The following is a 20060-nucleotide window of genomic DNA, read 5'->3' on the forward strand; positions in this document are numbered from 1 at the left end:
CACTTGACTTAATTAAAATGCATCAACTCCATGTGTAGCCGTGATGGTCTCTTTTCGGCGGAGTCCGGGAAGTGAACACGGTTGGGTTGTGTATGAACGTAAATAGTTCAAGATCACTTCTTGATCACTTCTAGTTGATGACCATTGCGTAGTTTCTCTTCTTACTCTTGTACTCGTATGTTAGCCACCATTTTTGCTTAGCGCTTGCTGCAGCTCCACCTCATAACCACATGCTACCCATAAGCTTAAATAGTCTTGATCTTGCGGGTTTTGAGATTGTTGAGTCGTCATGACTCACGGATACTACCAAAACAGTTGCAGGTGCCGATGATGCCAGTGCAAGTGATGTTATCGAACTCAAGTGGGAGTTTGACGAGGACCTTGGTCGTTACTACGTGTCTTTTCCTGATGATCAGTAGTGGTGCCCAGTTGGGATGACCGGGATCTAGCATTTGGGATTATCTTTTTTTTCATTTGGATTTGTCCGTAGTCGGACTATGTGTGTACTCTGAATGATGAATGATCTATTTAATCATTGTGTGACATGGCAATTGCCGGATTGCTGGTTCCGGCAAACCCTTGAGGTTCGAACACTGGGATGCGCACAAATATCTCTCCCTAGCTCGCTCTCACAATGATCTCAAGGCCTAGCTCGCCGAACCCAAGGAACAAGAGACACGAGAGTTTATACCGGTTCGGGCCACCGTTGTGGTGTAATACCCTACTCTAGTGTGGTGTGGTGGATTGCCTCATGGTCTAAGGATGAACTAGTATAGTGGATGAACAACCTCCTAAGGAAAGGTGTTATTGAGCTCGATGAGCTGGTGTGTCTTAGGATGGTCTTGGTGGAGTGGATCCGATCCAAGATGAGTCGATCCTTCAGTACGGTGGTGGCTAGCCCTATTTATAGAGGCCCTGGTCCACTTCCCAAATGTTTAGGTGGGAAGGGATCCCACAATAGCCAATTTCAAAGGGAGACAACTAGTACAAGTTATCCTGACAAAAGGTGGTCTTCGCCTGCCAAAGGCTCTGGTGGTGACGCTGACGTGGGCTCTGCAGTGACCTCCGTCCTGCCATCCTGCTGGTCTTGGTTTTGTTGCACCGATATGGAAACCTTTGCCTGATGCCTCGGGACTCCTCGCCTGCGCGTCCTTCCTTAGCACCAAAGAGGAAACTGGCACTCTGCACCCGCTGGCGCCCGCCTGGCCTTGGTCATCATGGCTCACGTCACGCGGACCTCGCGAGGTGCCCCTTGCATAGATATCTCCGCTCCTCACGAGCCAGCCTAGCGAGGCCGCCCCTGGGGAGGTCTTGGTGTCGTCCGCCTCGTGAGGCTTGGTCCCTCGCGAGGGTCTTGAGTGGTTGTTGATGAAGATGGGTCATACCAGGCCGTTGGTGGAGCCACACCCTGGGCCGCAGCCAGGCAGGTCTGGGTACCCCCATTCCCAGGATGCCGACAGTAGCCCCCGAGCCCAAGGCGCGCTCGGACTTGGCTTAGAGGCGAAGCCAAAGGGAAAGTGCGCAGCGCCGTGGGCCCCAACCGCCTGCGGCCTTGATTGACGCGTGGTGATTGATAGGTCGTGGGCGTCTCCGCTTCCCCAGGCTGCCTCGGCAACTGCCCGATTTGACGAGACCCTGCTGCATGCAGAAGAAAGCCATCATTACCTTAGATCGTGGAGGCTGGCGGTGGGCCTCCCTCTGGCTATAAATGAGTAGTGGGGCGGAGCCCCCATTGCTCATCTTCTTCCTCTTTGCTTTGCCATCCCGCTTGCTTCCTCTTCTTCCTCTTTGCTTTGCCATCCCGCTTTGCCATTCCCCATCCCGCTTGCTTCCTCTTCTTCCTCTTTGCTTTGCCATCTTGCGGCGACATCCATGGCACCGATGAAGAGATTCATGCCTGCGGAGAAGGGGAAGGCATGCCAGGAGGGGCCTGACTCTCCACTGCCCAAGCGGGGTCGTGGCCGCCCCCGCAAGCACGCCATGATACGGGGTGCGGGCAAACTTCTTCGGGGTACGGCGCCGTTCCTGGCGACCGCGGCGGCATCTCCTCGCGTGGTAGTTCCATCCATGAAGGGAGGCACGCCATGGTCGCCCGGCCTCCCCAGCCGCGCTTCCATTCGGCGGAGGTGCTGCCTGAGTTCGCCATGTGGTCGAAGAACCTGGTCGGCACCTGGCTGCAGCTTTCGCGCTCCTTTGTCGGTGAGCTGTCGATCGCGGGTCCTGGCGGCCTCTAGCTGCAGGCCGATGGCTGCTGCAGCAAGGCTTCCTGGGTCACGGTGGAGGTCTCCATCGCGGGCAACGTAGCCCTGGCCCGCGGCTGGCAGACATTTGCCCGCGCACGAGGCCTGAGCAGGCGGTGCACCCTCCACTTCAAGTATGATGGTGCCGCGACCCTCTTCGTGAGGGTGTTCGGGGAAGATGGTCGCCGCGCCGGGTGCTGCCCCGAAGACAGCGAGGGTGACGAAGTGCTCGGCCTTGGCGGCGGCCGTGACGAGGACGAGGGTGGACCCGCCCCTGGCAACGACCGTGGCTTGTTCGGCAACGACAGCTCCTCTTCCGGTGAAAGTTCTAGTAGTGGCGGCTGCAACCAGCCGCCACATCGTCGGGCTCGCTTCGAGGACGGTGGTAGGTCATCCTGTCGCCGCGCCCCAGTGAAGCGCGAGGAGGGCTCCGGCTGAGCCTGGGGGGCGATCCTCGTGAGTAGCCGCACCGTTGGAGCCGCTTTTGCCCGTCCTTTACTTTCCTCCTACATTACTAGAAACAGGTATGGGGCCCTGCAAGGGCATGCAATGAACCGTAATTTTCATGCCACTTGTGTTATGTTTAGTGTTCCTGTGTTGTGTTGTGGCGTTTGTGCTTCATGTAGACATAGAGGGATAACTTAGCTGGATGCGCCCAGGGTAGTTTCCTGTCTCGCGATGGCGCGCCCTCTAGCACCTGGTGAGCCCTCCTTGTTGCTGGCTCGGGAGCCATTGACCTCGGGAGGCACCATAGAGCTGCAAAAATTGTTAGGACGCCTGTCATGATCCGTATCCTTCCTTGCGCGAGGCCTCATGATCATGACCTAGCGCACAATGTCGCGGTACTCGTGGGGCACGGACTTAGAGGGGTGCGCCAACCGTGAGCTAAATTGAGGGTGTTGCGCGAAGATCCGAGGAGCCGAAGCTCTGGAGCGACATGGCTTTGGCGAGGTGTGTTCGTGGCTTAGGTTAGCCCAGCGCACGCACACACGTGCCCAGCCCCCGCGTGAGGCATGCGAGGGAGAGTGTCGGGCAATTGCCGCCTTCCCTGGCGCGAAACAATGAACCGAGTGAAGAAGTACAGAAACGAAAGGGTTGAACCGAGCAATCGAGAAATGCCAGAACTTCAAATTTCATTAAAAGAAATTGCAAACCAACTACAGAAAGCAAATGAACGGCCACGTCCAGCACCTAGTCTAGTCTTCTCACCAGCGCGGAGCTAACTGCTGCCACTAGGACGTGGGAGGGAGCCCCCGAGGCTCGAGGGCGGCACTCCGGAGACTCTGGGGTGTGTACATCCCCACCCATTATTACATGAGAGTGTCATGCGCGGAGACCTTTATAGGCACTTGGCGTTGCTTCATGGGTAGAACTTCCAGTGGTGCTGGATGTTCTAGGCGTTCTGGATGGGGGTCTCATCGTGCATCTCCAGGCGTGCGGCGCCAGGCCTAGAGACGTGGGCAATCCTAAATGGGCCCTCCCACATGGGCAAGAGCTTATGCAGCCCTTCCCTGGAGAGCACCCGCCTTAGGACGAGATCGCCCACCTCGAGCATCTTGGAGTGAACACTGCGGCAGTGATACCGTCGCAGTGCTTGCTGGTACCTTGCCACTCAGAGTGAGGCTTGGCGGTGGCGTTCCTCCCCCAGCACAAGGTCCATGCCCCGCATGGCATCCTGATGCGTCTCATCAAACGCCAGGACATGCGCGGAGCGATGCCTGACCTCGTGAGGGAGAACCGCTTATGCTCCGTAGACAAGGAAGAACGGGGTCTCGTCCATTGGCTTGGTGGCGGTGGTGCGGATGGACCATAGCACAGACTGGAGCTTGTCGTGCCAGCCCCTTCCATAGGCCCCGAGCTTCTTCTTGAAGGTCCTGGTCTTGAGGCCTCTCAAGACCTCCGTGTTGGCGCGCTCAGCTTGGTCATTGCTCCTGGGGTGTGCTACCGAGGCATAGCAAATCTGCGTTCCAAGGTTAGCACAATATGTCTTGAAGAGATTGCTACTGAACTGCGAGCCATTGTCGGTGATGATGTGGTTAGGGACCCCAAACCGGCTTACAAGGCCCTTGATGAACTTGACAGCGGACCCGGCTGGGATGGTGCGGACAGCTTCCACCTCTGCCCACTTGGTGAACTTGTCGATGGCGACGTAGAGGTAGCGGTAGCCCCTGGGCGCTCGAGGGAATGGACCCAGGATATCTAGCCCCTGGAAAGTGAATGGCCAGGAGAGTGGGATAGTCTGGAGGCCTTGGGCTGGCTGGTGGATTTGCTTGGCATGGAACTGGCATGCCTCGTAGGATCTCACCAGCTCGGTTGCGTCATTGAGTGCCGTGGGCCAGTAGAACCCGCTGCGGAACGCCTTGCCCACCAAGGTGCACGATGATGAGTGATGCCCACAATCTCCGCCGTGTATGTGAGCCAGCAGCTCGCACCCCTGCTTCCTGGAAATGCATCGCAAGGAAACGTTGTTTGGTCGTTTTCTGTATAGCTCACCATCCTGGATGCAGTATGCCATAGCCTGCCGGGCCACACGCTCCGCGTCCTCCTCCTTCTCTGGTAGTATTCCCTGCCCCAGGTACGCCCTGAATTCTTTAGTCCAACACCCCTCCTGGGTTTCAAGTGCAAGGAGTAGGCGTGCTCCCGAGGTCGGGCCGCAGGCGGGAGCTCCTGAGGTTGGTGGCGGGGGAAGCTCCCCCTGAGGCGGCGTAGGCTTCGTAGTCGGAGGGGCCGCCGAAGGCTTAAAGAGACGCTCCTCGAAGGTGCCAGGCTCCTGAGGCTGACGCCTTGATGCTCTCTTGGCGATATCATCAGCTTCCTTGTCTGTGCCGCGGGGCACATGCTGTAGTTGCAGGCCCAATAATTGCTTCTCCATTTTGCGTACCTCCGCGAGGTATGCCTCCATGTGCTCGTCCTTTGGCTCATACACCTTGTTGAGAAGTTGACAAGGAGTTGAGAGTCGCCCTTGATGGTGAGGTGCTTCACTCCCAAGGCCGCCAATCAACCCCTCGTATTCCGCGATATTGTTGGAGACCTTCTCGCCCCGCAGGAAGCAGAGTTGCACGGCGTAGTAGAGCTTGTCCGGGGTGGGCGAGACGAGCACGGCGCCGTCAAAGTACATGACCCAGCCATCTGGCGCTTCATTTCCTGGCGAGAGGGATCGGCCCTCGCCTGCTTCGGGCTTTGGAGGGTCGGTCCATTCTGCCACGAAGTCGGCGAGGGCGGCTCCCTTGATGACCCTAGTTGTGCTGAACTCCAGCTGAGATGCTTGCAGCTTGATGTTCCACTCGGCAACTCTTCCCGCGGTGTTGGGGGCTCCGGAGCACCCTCTCCATTGGGTAGGCCTAGATGACCTTGATTGGGTGGCCTTGGAAGTAATGGCGCAACTTGCATGATGCCACCAGGAGCACGAGCAAGAGCTTCTGTGGCGTGGTGTATCGTGCTCTTGCGTCCCGTAATGCCATGCTGACGAAGTATACCGGGTGCTCCATGAGGGCGGGGGCGTCGGTGGAGCCTGTGGCCTCCAGAGGTCATGGCGCCTCACGACACTACAAAAAATATACTTCCGTGATGATACGTGTTTGTCACAGTAGTTCACGTTTTCTGTCATGCATGTACATCCATGACAATTTTATGACAGAATCAAGATAGTCATACCTGTGCTATCGTAGAAGTGTTCCATGACATTACCAAAATTATCATCACGCAAGTGTCCACTTCCATGACGATAAATCGCGCGTCACAGAAGTGCTTTCGTCAAGGGTGACCGACAAGTGGGATCTACGGTAACAGAACGTCGTTAATCTATTGGTTCTGGTTTTGGATCCGATAACCAGTTAACAGCCCCAACCAATGGGGATTTTCCACGTGTAATATCATCATTGACTGGAGGGAACACGTGTCGGCTCGCCGTTGGGACAGATGTCATCCACTCATTGGACCCAAAGCGCCTATGATACGTCGACATGTGGCACGGCCCAACAAAGGCCCATTCCTGTGGAAAGGCCGGCCCGTTTGACTTGGTCAAAAGGTGGCGGGCCGGCCCACAGCAAGCCTGTTAACGGCATGTTTGCATATAGCCCATTTACAACCCGCTAACCCAGGGCCCATTTACGGCCTGTCCGAATTAGACCCAGTAGTGTCATCTGGGCCATCTAAGGGAGTCCTGGATTAGGGGGTGTCCGGATAGCCGGACTATACCTTCGGCCGGACTCCTGGATTATGAAGATATAAGATTGAAGACTTCATCCCATGTCCGGAAGGGACTTTCCTTGGCGTGGAAGGCAAGCTTGGCGATACGGATATGTAGATCTCCTACCATTGCAACCGACTCTATGTAACCCTAGCTCTCTCCGGTGTCTATATAAACCGGAGGGTTTTAGTCCGTAGGACGAACAACAATCGTACCATAGGCTAGCTTCTAGGGTTTAGCCTCTCTGATCTCGTGGTAGATCTACTCTTGTACTACCCATATCATCATTATCAATCAAGCAGGACATAGGGTTTTACCTCCATCAAGAGGGCCCAAACCTGGGTAAAACATCGTGTCCCCTGCCTCCTGTTACCATCCGGCCTAGACGCACAGTTCGGGACCCCCTACCCAAGATCCGCCGGTTTTGACACCGACATTGTTGCTTTCATTGAGAGTTCCTCTGTGTCGTCACTTTTAGTCCCGATGGCTTCTCCGATCATCAACAGCGATGTGATCTAGGGTGAGACTTTTCTCCCCGGACAGATCTTCGTATTCGGCGGCTTTGCACTGTGGGCCAATTCGCTTGGTCATCTCGAGCAGATCGAAAGCTATGCCCCTGGCCATCAGGTCAGATTTGGAAGTTTGAACTACACGGCCGTCATCCGCGAAGACTTGATCTTCGACGGATTCGAGCCACAGCCGAGCATGGGCATGATTTAGCTCTGCCGCCAAACAGTGCCCTGGAGGCCGCACCTGTGTCCGCTCCGACCCCTAACTCGGAGCCGATCACACCAATCGAGGATGGGTGGTTAGACACTGCCTCGGGGGCTGCAATGTCTACGGGATCGAGCCAAACACCAGCCCTATTCTCTGCGAAGCCCGTGACTCCAAGGAGCTGGACTCCTCTCCAGACTCCGAGCCCTCCGCGCCCCGACCGATCGAACCCGATTGGGCGCCGATCGTGGAGTTCACCATCGCGGACATCTTTTAGCACTGGCCCTTCAGCGCTATTCTGAGTTCACTAAAGTCTCTCTCTTTGTCAGTAGAGCCCTGGCCGGACTATGGTCAGCAAGGTTGGGATGCGGATGATGAAGAAATTCAAAGCCCACCACCCACTTCGTAGCCACTGTCGATGATTTAACCGACATGCTCGACCTCGACTCCGAAGGCATCGACGGTATGGACACCGATGCAGGAGACGATCAAGAACCAACGCCTATAGAGCACTGGAAAACCACCTCGTCTTTTGATATATACATGGTGGACACCCCAAAAGAAGGCAATGGTGATGGAACAGTGGAGGATGACCCCTCCAAGAAGCAGCCTAAGCGTCGGCGTCAGCGGCGCCGCTCTAAATCCCGCCAAAACAAAAATGGTGATTCCGGCACGGGAGATAATAACACCCCGGACAGTGCCGAAGACAACCACCTCCAGCAAGATTCAGCACAGGAGGATAGAGAAGCCAGCCCTCATGAGAGAGCGGCAGACAGAGAGATTGAGGATGATAGTTATATGCCTCCCTCCGAAGACGAGGCAAGCCTCGACGACGACGAATTTTTTGTGCCAGAGGATCCCATTGAACAAGAGCGTTTCAAACGCAGGCTTATGGCCACGGCGAGCAGCCTCAAGAAAAAACAGCAACAGCTTAGAGCTGATCACGATTTTCTAGCCGACAGATGGACTGAAGTCCTTCCGGCCGAAGAGTATGAACTCGAACGCCCCTCCAAGAGCTACCCAATGCGCAGGTTGCTACCCCAATTAGAGGAGGAAGCACCTAAACCTACATCACCAGCGCATGATGCGGCCGACCGGCCACCCCGTGGCCGCGACAGAGAGGCCTCTCGGCCCTCCACTCAAGCCGCACCCCGGCGCCGCTTAAAAAATACCAAGGCATGGGAAAATGCGCCAGACCTGCGAGATATATTGGAGGACAAGGCAAGGCAAACAAGATCGATCTACGGATCATGTGGGCGCCCCACGGCATGAGACGGTACTCGTCACGCCGAATCCAGTAAATCCGGCCGGGCCGAACACAGTAGACAAAGCTCGTTTGAGCTGCGTCGTGATGTAGCCCAATACAGAGGCGCCGCACACCCACTATGCGTCACAGATGAAGTAATGGATCATCAAATCCCCGAGGGTTTCAAACCCGTGAACATCGAATCATACGATGGCACAACAGATCCTGCGGTATGGATCGAGGACTATCTCCTTCATATCCACATGGCCCGCGGTGATGACCTACACGCCATCAAATACCTCCCACTCAAGCTTAAAGGACCAGCTCGGCATTGGCTTAACAGCTTGCCAGCAGAATCAATTGGTTGTTGGGAGGACCTAGAAGCCGCATTCCTCGACAATTTCCAGGGCACTTATGTGCGACCACCAGATGCGGATGACCTAAGCCACATAATTCAGCAGCCAGAGGAATCGGCCAGACAATTCTGGACACGGTTCCTAACCAAGAAAAATCGAATTGTCGAGTGTCCGGACGCAGAGGCCCTAGCAGCCATCAAGCATAACATCGGCGACGAGTGGCATGCACGGCACCTCGGACAGGAAAAGCCAAAATCTATGGCAGCCCTCACGACACTTATGACCCGCTTTTGCACGGGAGAAGACAGCTGGCTAGCTCGAAGCAATAACATGACCAAGAGCCCTGGTAATTCGGATACCAAGGACGCAGTGGCAGGTTGCGTCGCAATAAGCAAAAGCGCCGCATTAACGGCGACAATGCTGAGGATACGGTAGTTAATGCCGGATTCAGAGGCTCTAAACCCGGTCAGCGGAAAAAGCAATTCAAAAGAAATACTCCGGGCCCGTCCAGTTTGGACCGAATACTCGACCGCTCATGCCAGATACATGGCACCCCTGAAAAACCAGCCAATCACACCAACAGGGATTGTTGGGTGTTCATTTAGGCAGGCAAGTTAAATGCCGAAAGCAGAGACAAGGGGCTGCATAGCGATGACGAGGAGGAGCCCGGCCGCCAAACAACAGTGGACAAAAAGGTTTTCCCCCACAAGTGCGGACGGTGAACATGATATACGCAACCCACGTCCCCAAGAGGGAGCGGAAGCGTGTGCTAAGGGACGTATACATGATGGAGCCAGTCGCCCCAAAGTTCAACCCATGGTCTTCCTGCCCGATCACTTTTGATCGAAGGCACCACCCCACTAGCATCCGTCATGGCGGATTCGCCGCATTGGTTCTAGACCCAATTATTGACGGATTTCACCTCACTAGAGTCCTTATGGACGGCGGCAGCAGCCTGAACCTGCTTTATCAGGATACAGTGCGGAAAATGGGCATCGATCCCTCGAGGATTAAACCCACCAGAACGACCTTTAAAGGCATCATACCAGGTGTAGAAGCCAACTGTACAGGCTCAGTTACACTTGAAGTGGTCTTCAGATCTCCGGATAATTTCGGAAGCGAGGAGTTAATCTTCGACATAGTCCCGTTCCGTAGTGGCTATCATGCACGGCTCGGGCGAACCACATTTGCCAAGTTCAATGCGGTTCCGCACTATGCATACCTCAAGCTCAAGATGCCAGGCCCTCGAGGCGTCATCACGGTCAATGGAAACACCGAACGCTCTCTCCGAACGGAGGAGCATACGGCGGCTATCGCAGCGGTAGTACAAAGCAGCCTCTCAAGGCAATTCCCTAGTCCGGCCATTAAACGTCTGGACACCGTCAAGCGCGCCCGGAGTAACCTACACCAAGACCGCCCGACACGTTCAGAGCAAGCGTAGCAATGCGGCCCCAACCCCAGCCCTCACAAACTTGCAAAACCAGTGCTGCGCGTACATAACTACGCTCTGGAAATACCATGGGCATAGGGGGAGGGGCGCCATCACGGCACGCCCGAAACACGGCTTAAACCGCACTAGGGGCTGCCGATTTCTTAATTTTCTCTTATTTTCAGGACTCCATTCTTCGGGAGGCTTGTCTGGCAGTATAATTGTCGCACAAACGATACAGCCAGGGAAGCAGAAAGCTACGCCGCACTATGGAGCTCTAAGGTGGTCTCTATAACAAGCAGTGTACCTGTTTTACATACCATTCCGTAGCTCGCCCCTGGAAAGGACATGTTAAATAGTCCCATCTTTTGCTTATTGCACTATTTGTATTGTTCTGCTTTGATCGCAGCTTTTTTAAAATAAACAATGCATAGCTTCCGTCTATTATTACATTACCTTTTTTTACGAATATATGTTCATTAATGACATGTTGCACCCGTACACTTTGGTATGGCCAATACGCCAGGGGCTCAAGTACCCCACAATACGGCGTGAGAAGTCCGAACACTTTCACAAGTGCGACACCCCGAACTTATAGCATTATATGCATCGGCTCTGAATCATGTCTTGGGTCAAATGTTGGGTTTGCCCGGCTCCTATGTTTTGGTACCTTACATTCCATTATATCGGCTAAGGTAGCACTAGGAGAACTACTGCGATTGTGCCCCAGTTGAGCTGGGCTGAGCACCTCAGTAGAGAAAGCTAAAACTGACCGTCATGATAAGGCGAGAGCTGGTCGCTGTTCGAGAGGTTTTCGAGTCCCTAAAGACTTATGCCACTTAGAGCGAGGAGTCGGCTTTGTCCGGCCTAGGCGTGGATAGCGCCCCGAACTTGGTGTTCCGAACACTAGGGGCTTCGCCGAAATTTAAAATTATAGAATCCTATGGCTAAGTGAGAGTGTTCAAGCATTATAGTCCAATTGCCTTGTTCGTTGTGTTGAGCGCCTCCCTCGAAGGACCCAAGAATGGGAAAAAGAGCGCTCATGTTTATCCCGAACACCCCAGCACTCGTGGCATGGGGGCAGAAGTCGATGACTCGCCATCTCTCAAATTTGATAAACGGCCGCACAGAAGGTAATATTTTAAATTCCAAAGCGTTGCTTAGCGCATATGAACAAGTTTTCAGCGTACAGGATCACAAATGCGAGTTTACTCAAAAATTACATCTTTGGAGCATTCATCTTTATAAGGCGGGCACCCTTCAGGACGCCCTCATAATACGCTTCCGGGATGCGATGCTCCTTGCCCGGCGGCGGCTCGTCCTTCACCAGCTTCTCCGCATCCATCTTGCCCTAGTGCACTTTAGCACGGGCAAGCGCCCTACGGGCACCTTCGATGCAGACGGAGCACTTGATTACTTCAAGCCGTGGACAGGCATCCACCAGCCGCCTCACTAGCCCGAAGTAGCTCCCAGGCAGAGCCTCTCGAGGCCATAGCCGAACTATGAGGCCCTTTATGGCCTGTTCGGCAACCTTGTGGAGCTCGACCATTTGCTTCAGCTGGTCGCTCAAAGGCACCAGGCGTCCGGCCTCAGCATACTGAGACCAGAACACCTTCTCCGATGAGCTCCCCTCTTCGGCTCGGTAGTAGGCGGCGGCATCCGACGCACTGCCGGGCAAATCTGCGAATGCTCCTGGAGAGCTCCGGACTCGGGTAAGTAACAAGTAATTCACTTTCACGTGCTTACTTTGCATAATGAATGCATTACCCGCCGCTATCTTCTTCATCGCTTCAATTTGTTTGAGGGCTTTCTGGGCTTCGGCCTTGGCAGACTTCGCGCTTTTAAGGGCTGCCGCAAGCTCGGACGCTTGCGTCTTTGAGTTAAGCTCCAAACTCTCATGTTTTTTCACGAGAGCCTAGAACTCTTTCTGCACCTCCTCCACCCGCGCCTCCTGCTTCCCTCTCTCCGTGCGCTCCGCGGCCGCTCTGTTTTCGGCCTCAGTCGTGGCCCCTATAGCACATTGATCCTGTCATTTTTTGCAACCTCATCTTCTCTATATACTTGCGCAAGGTATTACTTACCTTCCTTCTCCTCGAGTTGCCTCTTGGCATGGCTTAGCTCATTCTCGGACCGCGCAAGGTTTTGCTTCAGTGTATCCACCTCTGTAGTCAGTGCGGCGGAGGCCAGCAGCGAAGCCTACATACGCATATTGACTTGATTATTTTAGACTCCTGCGAATGTTATTAGATCCTCTATTCGGCTTTTCTTTCCGAACGCCGAATAGAGCATCAGGGGCTACTGTCTGTGCAGTAATATTTTTACATATTCTTTACTTACCTCAAATCCTGTTAGAAGGCTGGCACAGGCTTTAGTCAGTCCGCTCTTGGCGGACTGAACCTTCTGGATCACCACACTCATAATAGTGCGGTGCTCCTCGTCGATGGAGGCATCGTTAAGCGTCTCCAGCAAATTGTCCAGTGCCTCCGGTTGGACGGAGGTCACCGGCTCAGTAGGTTCGCTCCTCTTGGAAGGAGGCTGCCTACTAGAGTCTGGAACCACTGAAGGTTCCGGCGCGGTGTCCGGCTCAAGGCCGGACTCGGATCCCTTGGGGGTTTTATCCCCTTTGCGCCTAGAGTCTGGGAGGTCGCCTTGCGGCGCCTCCAGGACCACCTCCTCCTGGCTTGGAACCTGTTGGGACAGCACCTCGACGTCGTCCGTAGGGTGGGGGGAGGTAGCCATCGGAAGCGAATTCACATCCGACGAATCCAGGGAACCGCTCGACGACACGTCGAGCCGGTCTTTGGGTGGACTGCATAAACATGTTCGACATAAGGAAAAGTTGTGCAATGGAGGAATACTATGAATCACTCTGGTATCCGGACACTTACAATCTCGCCAGGGGCTTGGCCCTGTGCGGCCACTCCTCTTCGCCGTCGTCGACGTTGGTGGAGCCGTCCGGAGGAAGGGTTTTCCCCTTCTTGGACCCTTCGGCCTCCCCAGTTGGGGCGGCCTTCCTTTTCTTCTCTCCCCCCGTTGGAGGGGGAGAGGTCTCTTCTTCCTCCTCCTCGTCTTCACGGGAGGAGTGCGTCTTGGAGTCGTCGGATGATGAATCCGACACCCCCAGGCGCCGGGCACTCTTCCGAGTCCCCGTGGCCTTCTTCTTGGCCTTCTTCTCCGGCACCACATAGGGTGCCGGAACCAGCAGCTTCGCCAAGCGAGCGTCCGCTGGGCCTTCGGGCAAAGGAGCCGGACAGTTGATCTATCTGGACATCTCCTGCCAATCCTGTCAAAGGTAAGGGAGCTTAAGATCCCGCATGGAGTCAAACTATGAAAAACTAATACCCTGTAAAAGGTAAAAACAGCTTACCGCACGAGCGCGACGTTGCGTGCTGAATCCGCGATCCTCGGTAGCGGATGTGGGGGCCTCGACGCCCTTGAAAAGCACCTTCCAGGCATCTTCGCACGTCATGTCGAAGAGCCTGCTCAGAGTTTGGTGTTGCGCCGGGTTGAATTCCCACAGGTTGGAAGCCCGTTGTTGACACGGGAGGATCCGGTGGATGAGCATAACCTGGACTACGTTGACAAGTTTGAGCTTCTTGTCCACCAGGGTTTGGACGCATGTTTGGAGTCCGGTCAGCTCTCCTTCTTTACCCCACGACAGGCCCGTCTCTTTCTAGGAGGTGAGCCACGTAGGGGGTCCGGATCGGAACTCGGGGGCTGCGACCCATTCAGGGTCGCGTGGCTCGGTGATGTAAAACCACCCCGATTGCCACCCCTTTAGGGACTCCACGAAGGAGCCCTCGGACCATAGGACGTTGGGCATCTTGCCCACCATGGCGCCTCCGCACTCCGCCTGGGTGCCGCGCACCACCTTCGGCTTGACGTTGAAAGTCTTGAGCCATAGGCCGAAATGGGGGCGGATGCAGAAGAAAGCCTCGCACACGACGATAAACGCTGAGATATTGAGGACAAAGTTCGGGGCCAGATTGTGGAAATCTAGGCCATAGTACAACATGAGCCCCCAGACAAATGGGTGGAGAGGGAAGCCCAGTCCACGGAGGAAATGGGGGAGGAACACCACACTCTCATGAAGCCGGTGCGCAATGTCGTTAGACAAGTATCCGGCCTTCCTCAGTTTTTTGATGTGTCCCTCCGTTACGGAGGAGACCATCCACTTGCCTCCCACTCCGGACATGGCTGGAGAAGGTTGAGGTGGGGTGTGCGGACTTGGGCGCTGGAGCTCGAGTGCGCGGAAATGGATAGGCAAAGGAGGAAGAAGGCGTGGATGAAAAGGCGGATCCTTATCCCCTTATATGGGCGGACGCGACTATGCGCCCCCACCAGCCTGGTAAAACTCACTTATCTCCCAAGCGCCGTAGTCAATGGCGCGGTTGGGTTACCCACACCCGTATTGATGAGAATCCCGGAATAAGGGGACACGATCTCTGCTTTAACAAGACGTGCCAAGGAAACCGCCTCGCTAAACGCACTGAGGTAGAACAATAAAACGATTCGAATAAAGACTTGGCCGTGGTGTGATGTCACGCTACGGAATACGTCAGCAGATTAGATTTGTGTAAATATTATTCTCTCTATGGCAATATGTGGAAACTTATTTCGCAGAGCCGGACACTACCTTTGTGTCCAAAATCTTCTATGAAGTACTTGGAGGAGGAACCCGCCTTGCAATGCCGAAGACAATCTACGCGCCGGACTAGTCGTCATTGAAGCCTGGTTCAGGGGCTACTGAGGGTGTCCTGGATTAGGGGGTGTCCGGATAGACGGACTATACCTTCGGCCGGACTCCTGGATTATGAAGATACAAGATTGAAGACTTCGTCCCATGTCCGGAAGGGACTTTCCTTGGCATGGAAGGCAAGCTTGGCGATACGGATATGTAGATCTCCTACCATTGTAACCGACTCTATGTAACCCTAGCTCTCTCCGGTGTCTATATAAACTGGAGGGTTTTAGTCCATAGGACGAACAACAATCATACCATAGGCTAGCTTCTAGGGTTTAGCCTCTCTGATCTCGTGGTAGATCTACTCTTGTACTACCCATATCATCAATATCAATCAAGCAGGACGTAGGGTTTTATCTCCATCAAGAGGGCCCGAACCTAGGTAAAACATCGTGTCCCCTGCCTCCTATTACCATCCGGCCTAGACTCACAGTTCGGGACCCCCTACCCGAGATCTGCCGGTTTTGACACCGACACCGTCCAATATAATTCCAGCCCGTTTTAACTTCCGGCCCATGTATGGCCCATGACGTCTTTCGACCCATATGAGGCCCTTAGTAACCCTCGGCCCATTAACGGCCCGTGGTAAAACTGGCCTGTAATGAACAGTGTATCACTTTATACCCATTAACGACCCATTATTCCGTTGGGCCGTTTCCAGCCCATGTTATCTTTCGGCCTTCTCAGGGCCCATTTATTCTTGGGCTCATTTCCGGCACTCGTTTACTTTCGGCCCGTTACTGTCATTTTCTGCTTGTGTGCCAAATTCAGCCCATGGTTACAGTCGGCCCATTTGTGGCCTGTTAATACATTGGGCCATTTTCATAGCATCATCAAATATGGCCGATTAACGACGGCTCGTTATGGTCGGCCCATGAACGGACGATTTCAACTCTAGCCCGTTTACATCCCCTTATACGGCCCATACAAGGCCCATAGATGAGACGGCCTCTAGAAGGCCCATGGATCCTATGGGACGTTGAAGGCCCGTTGACCCGATGGCCCATAGAAGGCCCATTGATCCGACGGCCCATAGAAGGCCCATGGATCCGACGTTCCATAGAAGGCCCACAGATCCGACAGCCCATAGAAGGCCCACGGATCCAACAGCCCATAGAAGGCCATGGATCGTCCGTCACGTAGATGGCCCATGGATCGTACGGCCTGTGGACGGCCATGGTCACTACAACGTTTGGGCGAGTTGGCCCCCGTTTGAACGACATAGCATATTCAAAGAATTATCCTACTCTATACTATCACCTCTAACAAACATACACTATACAATAAAGAGACTAAGGCATAGAAACGTAGAATAATCCTACACTATACACTAAAGAAATTACAGCCAATTATACCCATTGGGCATTATGGTTCGGCACCAGTGATAATAAAGCATAAACAAACAGCAAATTACATACACTGGGCAAATACAGCTCATACATCATGGACGCGCATCAACATAACTTACCATTTGAACTATAATCTCTTCAGAAAATAGGATTGGCCAGATTTAGATAGCACAAATTTCAGTCTGCAAAATCTCCAATTCCTTCATTGTTACTCAGTGTCTTGTTTCATTTTTTTGACTCCTGAATCTAATACCTACATGTCCAGTCTCAACTTGTTGATTGTATGTTCAGAATCATGTACACGTTGTCTTGCCACCTCTAGTTGATGCTTGAGAACATAAGCACATTCCAATTCCAATCCATAATCATTTGGTAATGGCCATGTCGCACTACTCACAGATGTTTGTGTTGATCTCACTTCATCCTGAAATGTTTCTGTAAGTACACATGACTAGGGCAAAAATATAGTTACAATGGTGAAGCGAGCAAGATAGACTATTTTGTACATGGCAAAACAGGACTAATAATAATGTTACACGTTATGAAGCATAAGCATGTGATATTTTAAAAATTATAAAAAAGGTAGTCTGTGCAGCCTGCATACAGAAATCTATCTTAGCTCACCGGAGGAGCATGATGTTGGGGCCCAATCCAAAACACAGACAAGTTACAAATTTAGACAACACGTTGCATAGAAGTAAGCAAGCAGCCAGCCATTCTGTAGCTCAATTAAAGTCTTAGGGAGCATAATGAACAGTAGAGGATTTCATACAAACATACTACAGCAAGCAAAACTATGCAATCATTAGCCTAGTATAAACTAGATTGTGAGGCTCATTCAATAATAGTTGGTTAATAGACTTCAAAGCTTCAGGCACACTTCGACAGAGTAATTAAATGGTAAGGCCTTTAATTATGTCAACTAATAGTTATACAAGTACCCAACTTTAGGCATCATTCTTTGGGCATCTCATTAACTGAGGATAAATAAAGCAATTGAAAAGAGAAAATTAACTATGCCCGAAACAAACAAGGAATTGAACTGTTGAGTTGGATACAGTGACTTAACTTAACAGGTTGAAGAGGCTCAGCGCAGCTCCTACTTATCTTGCAAGGCTCCTTCCCAACATCTTGTACTTGGAAATCCTCAATCTTATCTTCATTGCAACCCCTCTGCAAGGTGACACAAACTAGTTACTCGCCTCCTTGGAAGATAAATATGCATACTTTCCAGTCTGTGAACACAAAAGGATGAGATTATAACAAAACAACACCACATAATGAAACATGCCGCATCGCTTGCACTTGCACACAATGAAATGAGCATATACTATCTCTGCACTATGTAAAAACTAGGCATACCTTCGAACTGGATCTCTAGGTACTCTTGGAGAGCCTACTTTAGTGTACAGCCAAACATTTATGTCACCTATGAGTTAGAAAAGGCCCCACTACAGCAGCCCTTAGTGTTTAAATCATTGATAAGCTCTGTTAGAGTGTTAGGTCAAGAACAACAAGTAATCAAAGAAAACAGTCCTAGTATGGCTGGCTGATGCAAACAAGCAATTGAACAGATGTGTGAGCAAATCTTACATATCAAGAAAAGAAGCAAAGAAGGAGGCTTAAATACCATCACTTGACTGACCAGATTTAAGGGGCATTTAAACATCATGTGCAACGTATGAACTAACATAAACATTGCATATTCCAGATTCTACAATGGAATGCACATGTATTAGGTTATGCCATGTATGATGATGCCTAAATGTACACTATAGTAGGCATGCGTGATTCATCATTTCACACACAATTGAATTGTAGGTTAAGGGCCAGTTCTATTCCGCCTTTTCAGGGCTTATTGTCAAAATAAGCCATTAAAGATGAAACGAAGTTATTTTTGAGTTATGGGCTTGAGCTTAACTAATTTCGCTTTGGAGGGGGGTGTTTCGGGTAGAACCTCACTAAAAATTAAAGGGAAGGGGAATAGTGAAATGACTTTGTTGTCTGCCTATATTACACTCAAAATGCAACTGGTGACGCCCGCGTCACACCTCACCCTCAAGTAAAAACAAACACACAAGCGTTCATTGCCCTGCCTGCTTGCATCTCCTCTTCCTTTTCCCTCTACCTCGATACCCTGCCTGCAGCACTAGGGTTCCTCCAGCAAGCCTCGCCACTGGTCCCATCTGTCCTGGTCCTCGATGATGCTCTGTCCAGCTAGGCTACATGGCCGGCGGGTAGGGGAAAATCTGTCACAGCCCCAGTTCAGCCCTTGCTTGACTTTGGTTGTTCATCATGCCATCATGTTTAAATTCCAAAGAAACTTGAAATGGGGATTGCCTAAACCCCTTGCATCAAAGGAAGTCACTAGGTTCAACTAAAATATTTTCAGTAAATCCAAATGGCTTTCAAAAATGTCCATCATTTCTAGAAAATGCTGGAAGCAATAACCAGAGGTGTTGCACATTTTTCCATGACATATTTGGGCTCTGAATTAAATCATATTATATTTGCATTTGGGCATTTAAATGCTATAAAATATTTTAAATGCTCAAATAATCATAAACTAAAATGTTTACTGTTGGATATATTATAAACAGTAGCCATGATTAGTTTCATGATTTTTGGAAATGTCTTAGCATTTTAATTAAGCCAAAACAATTGCAGAAAATAGAAAACAGAAACAATTTAGAAAATAGAGCACAGAAACTTACCTGGGCCAACTCACCTGTGTAGCCACCTGGCGGCCCAAGTGGCCGGCCCAGCCCACCTGGCCCTCCCATGTTGTCTTCCTCCCCGCGCCAATAGACAGCGCGCGTGGCCGAGGCACACCGGCACGCGCCCGGCCACCGACGGCCACCTCCTGCTTGCCGCTTCGCCTTGGCCTCCCTGGCGCTGCCACGCACTCCCCTCGACCATCTGCACTTCTCCCCTCCTCGTAGCTCTCGCCCCACCCCTCTCTGCTCTCTTCCCGAGCGACCCCGTCACCGCCATCCACTGCCGCCGCGTCCATCGAGCTCCCCTCGCCCTGACGCTAAGCCCAGAAGCACCGCCGTGTCTTCCTCGTCCTCTCCACCGAGCTACATGACGCCGGAAGCCCTGCTTCATCGCCTCCATCGTCGTCTTCGGCCTCGGCCGCCGTGGATCGCCGCCGTCGAATTCGCGGCAACCAACGCTTCCCCGACCCTACTGTCTGCACCATCCCCCTCTCTGTTAGCCCGCGGTTCTTTCCCCTCCATTCTCGTTGTTGTTCCGACACCCTAGCACCTAGACTGTGCTAGCCGAGCTCCGGCCGCCGCCCGTTTTGTCGCCGCCGTGGCCTGAGCTCGAACGGGTTGCGCCCGTGCACCGCACCGAGCTCCTGGTGACCCCAGGAGGCTGCCCAGCGCTTCACTTTGCTCACCCGCGCTCCACAACGCCATTTCGCCGAGGTCTGAACTCCGGCCACCGGCGCGAGCTCCATTCCGGTGAACTCCGGCCATCCCAGCTCGATCTTCTGCCACCCCTGGATGCGCGCGAAGCCCAGCAACCCACAGCCGCAATCCACGCCCGAAACCATCCCCTGTAGCGTTTTCCCGTGGCGTTTCCGTCATCGGATTTGGTCTCCGCCGGCGAAACTCCGGTGACTGCGGACGTGGCATGGTCATTAGGACTAATCCCCACCATTAGCCACCTCACTGCCACTGATAGCGGGCCCTACCACTGGGTAAAACCCCGTCAGCACGGGTTTTTACCGGGGTTAATTAATGGGTCACTGACCAGTGGGCCCCACTGGTCAGGTTTGACCCCGGTC

This window comes from Triticum urartu, chromosome 5A (genome assembly GCF_056163025.1).
Source record: "Triticum urartu cultivar PI428250 chromosome 5A, HENAU_Tu73, whole genome shotgun sequence".
Lineage (NCBI taxonomy): Eukaryota > Viridiplantae > Streptophyta > Magnoliopsida > Poales > Poaceae > Triticum > Triticum urartu.